Source organism: Bos indicus, chromosome 2, assembly GCF_029378745.1.
Source record: "Bos indicus isolate NIAB-ARS_2022 breed Sahiwal x Tharparkar chromosome 2, NIAB-ARS_B.indTharparkar_mat_pri_1.0, whole genome shotgun sequence".
Lineage (NCBI taxonomy): Eukaryota > Metazoa > Chordata > Mammalia > Artiodactyla > Bovidae > Bos > Bos indicus.
Window position 1 is genome coordinate 94,577,907 of NC_091761.1, and position 4,299 is coordinate 94,582,205.

The following is a 4,299-nucleotide window of genomic DNA, read 5'->3' on the forward strand; positions in this document are numbered from 1 at the left end:
TCTAATTTTTGTTTTTATTTTAGAGTAAAAGCGTTTAATAATCTGAAATGGGGGCTCTCATATAAAGTAAATTATCAACTTTACTGAAAAAGTTACATTTTTTTCACAGCTCAGCTTAGAGGCAACTGTGACTGTGAATATTTTATCTGTTACATTTATCTAACTGATCATAGATAAGGCAGTTACTTATTAATGTATTTAACAAATATTATTTAGACCTGTACTAAATGGGGAAACAGTGGAAATAGTGTCAGACTTTATTTTTTTGGGCTCCAAAATCACTGCAGATGGTGATTGCAGCCATGAAATTAAAAGACTCTTACTCCTTGGAAGGAAAGTTATGACCAACCTAGACAGCATATTGAAAAGCAGAGACATTACTTTGCCAACTCCGTCTAGTCAAGGCTATGGTTTTTCCAGTGGTCATGTATGGATGTGAGAGTTGGGACTGTGAAGAAAGCTGAGCACCGAATAATTGATGGTTTTGAACTGTGGTGTTGGAGAAGACTCTTGAGAGTCCCTTGGACTGCAAGGAGATCCAACCAGTCCATTCTGAAGGAGATCAGCCCTGGGATTTCTATGGAAGGAATGATGCTAAAGCTGAAACTCCAGTACTTTGGCCACCTCATTCGAAGAGTTGACTCATTGGAAAAGACTCTGATGCTGGGAGGGATTGGGGGCAGGAGGAGAAGGGGACGACAGAGGATGAGATGGCTGGATGGCATCACCGACTCGATGGGCATGAGTCTGAGTGAACTCTGGGAGTTGGTGATGGACAGGGAGGTCTGGTGTGCTGCGATTCATGGGGTCGCAAAGAGTCGGACACGACTGAGCAACTGAACTGAACTGAACTGATGTGCCTAGCCCTATGGTGGGTGCCCAGGATCCAAACATCAATTCAACAGGTCTCTAGTTGATCACTTTCATTATGTATATGAATGAAAGACAATTTCTGTAGTGGTAAGTCTGTGGAATTGCAACATAATTCTTAGGCTTTCAAAAGATCATTAAAAAACCTTATGTTAGATCAAGATAGTGCTCTTTGGCATTAAAGAATTCCTCAACTTTCTACATTGAGGCCCATTGCAAAGAATTTCTCATGATTATCTTGGAAAGATTGTTTTTCTACTTTTGCATTATTATGAATAGTCTCTCCTGTGTTGGTTTGATGCCCCAGGATGAAGTGTTATTTATATAGACTCACTTAGTTACCCATCTTATCACAGCACAAAAATGACTTCCTAAGGAAAAGTTTGTATTTTCATCAGATGTTTATTTGAAAAGATTCTAATTGAAGTATAAGACGATTTACAATATTATGTTAGTTCAGTTCAGTTCAGTCACTCAGTCGTGTCTGACTCTTTGCGACCCCATGAACACAGGCCTCCCTGTCTATCACCAACTCCCGGAGTTCACCCAAACCCATGTCCATTGAGTCGGTGATGCCATCCATCCATCTTATCCTCTGTTGTTCCCTTCTCCTCCTGCCCTCAATCTTTCCCAGCATCAGGGTCTTTTCAAATGAGTCAACTCTTCACATGAGGTGGCCAAAGTATTGGAGTTTCAGCTTCAGCATCAGTCCTTCCAATGAACACCCAGGACTGATCTCCTTTAGGATGGACTGGTTGGATCTCCTTGTAGTCCAAGGGACTCTCAAGAGTCTTCTCCAACACCACAGTTCAAAAGCATCAATTCTTTGGCGCTCAGCTTTCTTTATAGTCCAACTCTCACATCCATACATGACCACTGGAAAAACCATAGCATTGACTAGACGGACCTTTGTTGGCAAAGTGATGTGTCTGCTTTTTAATATGCTGTCTAGTTTGGTCATAACTTTCCTTCCAAGGAGTAAGCGTCTTTTAATTTCATGGCAAATAGATGGGGAAAGTGGAAACAGTGGCTGACTTTATTTTTGGGGGCTCCAAAATCGCTGCAGATGGTGATTGCAGCCGTGAAATTAAAATTAAAATGTTAATGTATAGCATATTGATTCAGTATTTTTGCAGATTATATTTCATTATAGGTTGTTAATGAGTATAATTCTCTGTGCTACATGGTATATCCCTGCAGCCTATTTTATTATATAGAAGTTTGTATTTGTTAATCCCATACACCTAATTTATTCCTCCCCATTTTCCTCTCCACTTTGGTAACCATAAGCTTTTTTGGAAAAAATATATGAGTCTGTTTCTCTTTGATACATATATTTGTATTATTTTTTAAATTCCACATATATGATATCATATAATATTTGTTGTTTCAGGCTCCATTTATTTCTCCTCCAATATTTATGATTTCTTTCCTTCTACTAACTTTGGGTTTTATCTGTTCTTTTTTTTCCTAGTTCTTTTAGGTTTAAAGTTGTTTATTTGGTGGGAGTCTTCTCAGCCCAGGTGGGGGGCATGTTTCTCCCTCACCTGGCCATCCCGTGCCTGCTCTGCAGGACTCAGCCCATATACTTTTAAATCTAGATCTTTTTTTATTTCTCCCAGTTACCTTTTAATTTTCAAAACTTTGGTGTGGTGTATGAATCTTTTTTTTTTCCAATTTTGAAATTTAAGTAGAAGATCCTGAGGATAAAGAGGGGTGAATTCATTGCCACACTTGAAGTGGCAGCGTCCTTTTTTTTTCTTTACAATTTGTTTGAAAAAAAGTTGTTTATAACAATATATAAATTATATATTAAAATTCAAACACATAGCATTGGGATTCTGGAAGAGTTAGAATCCCACGGATGGAGGAGCCTGGTGGGCTGTAGTCCATGGGGTCGCTAGGAGTCGGATACGACTGAGTGACTTCGCTTTCACTTTTCACTTTCATCCATTGGAGAAGGAAATGGCAACCCACTCCAGTGTTCTTGCCTGGAGAGTCCCAGGGACGGGGGAGCCTGATGGGCTGCCGTCTATGGGGTCACACAGAGTCGGACACGACTGAAGCGACTTAGCAGCAGCAGCAATCTCTTGTCACTTTCCGAGCAATTTTTGATTTGTTATTATGAATAAGAGGTTCTTTTCCTTCCTTGAATTTTGTTACAAAGTCCTCTCTAATAACTTGCCATTGAAGGATCCTGTGAGTGTGTGTGTGTGCATGCACGTGTGTGTGTTCATATGTATGTTTTTTCTTAACTAGGAGTGGTAGGAGAGAGGGCAAACCTCATATGGGAGAAGACTGTGACATAGGTTAAATCTATTGTAATCAATAATCAATGAATGTTGAAGGAGCATTGTTTTCCTCAGCAGCTAAGTGCCTGTTCTGCATTCTGACCAGAAGCTTCTGGGAACGCTAGTGTTTGGGTAGTAGTTTCCTTTAGGCTAGTTATTTGGCACCACAGGACACTTGCACCTCTTACAGCTACAATGCGATGAGGGAAAGAGCTGTGGCTATCAAAATACTTATCTCTAGGATATCAACTATCTAGAAGTCATTTGTCAGATTTACTTATGGATGTTCAAGTCAGAGATGTTGAGTAATTTTCTTTACAAAAAACAAAAGTGAAAGCAAAACTTTTAGAAATTTAAGATAAGAGAAAAATAAATTTCCTTGTTTGTTGTAGAAAAACTTGAAGCTATGGATAAAGTTAAAATCATCCAGAAATAACAGTTTTGGTATTTTGGTGTATATTTTTCCAGATACATTTTAATGAGATGATTCTGTAAATAGTGTATGGAGGATTGTTTTTTGACTAGTTTTCTCACCACTAAATACATTGTAATCATCTTTTCTTGACACAGTTTTGAATAAGGTACTTTTTTTTTTTTAGGCCTCGATGGGCAGCATGCAGGAGCTTAGTCCCCTGACAGGGATTGAACCTGTGCCCTTACATTAGAAGCGTGGAGTTTTAACCACTAGACCACCAGGGAAGTCCCTGAACAACATTTTCTAATGGTCTTGCTGTACTCCATTGCATACATGGTCACATGTTTATTTAAATAATTCTAGATATATTAGATGGTTTTCAGTTTATTTTTTGCAAGTATGTAAAAACTCTGCAACTACTATTCCTGTGGATAAAGCTTTTGAATATTCATGATTATTTTCTTGAGATAAATTCCTAGAAATACAACTGTTGGAACACAGCCTACGTGCATATTTAATAAGTGCTTTTCCTAATGTAGACAAACTGGTTTTATAATTAGTTGCTCTACCAAAAAGTGCAGCAGAGATTTAACATGGCTTTTTCTTAAATTGTTCCATAATAAAAAGCTGAGGCTAATTTTTGTGCTATCATGTTGTGAAAGGCAATTCTATTGAGGATAAAAGAGCAATATAGTACAGATAGGCTTATTTCTGGCAGTCTGT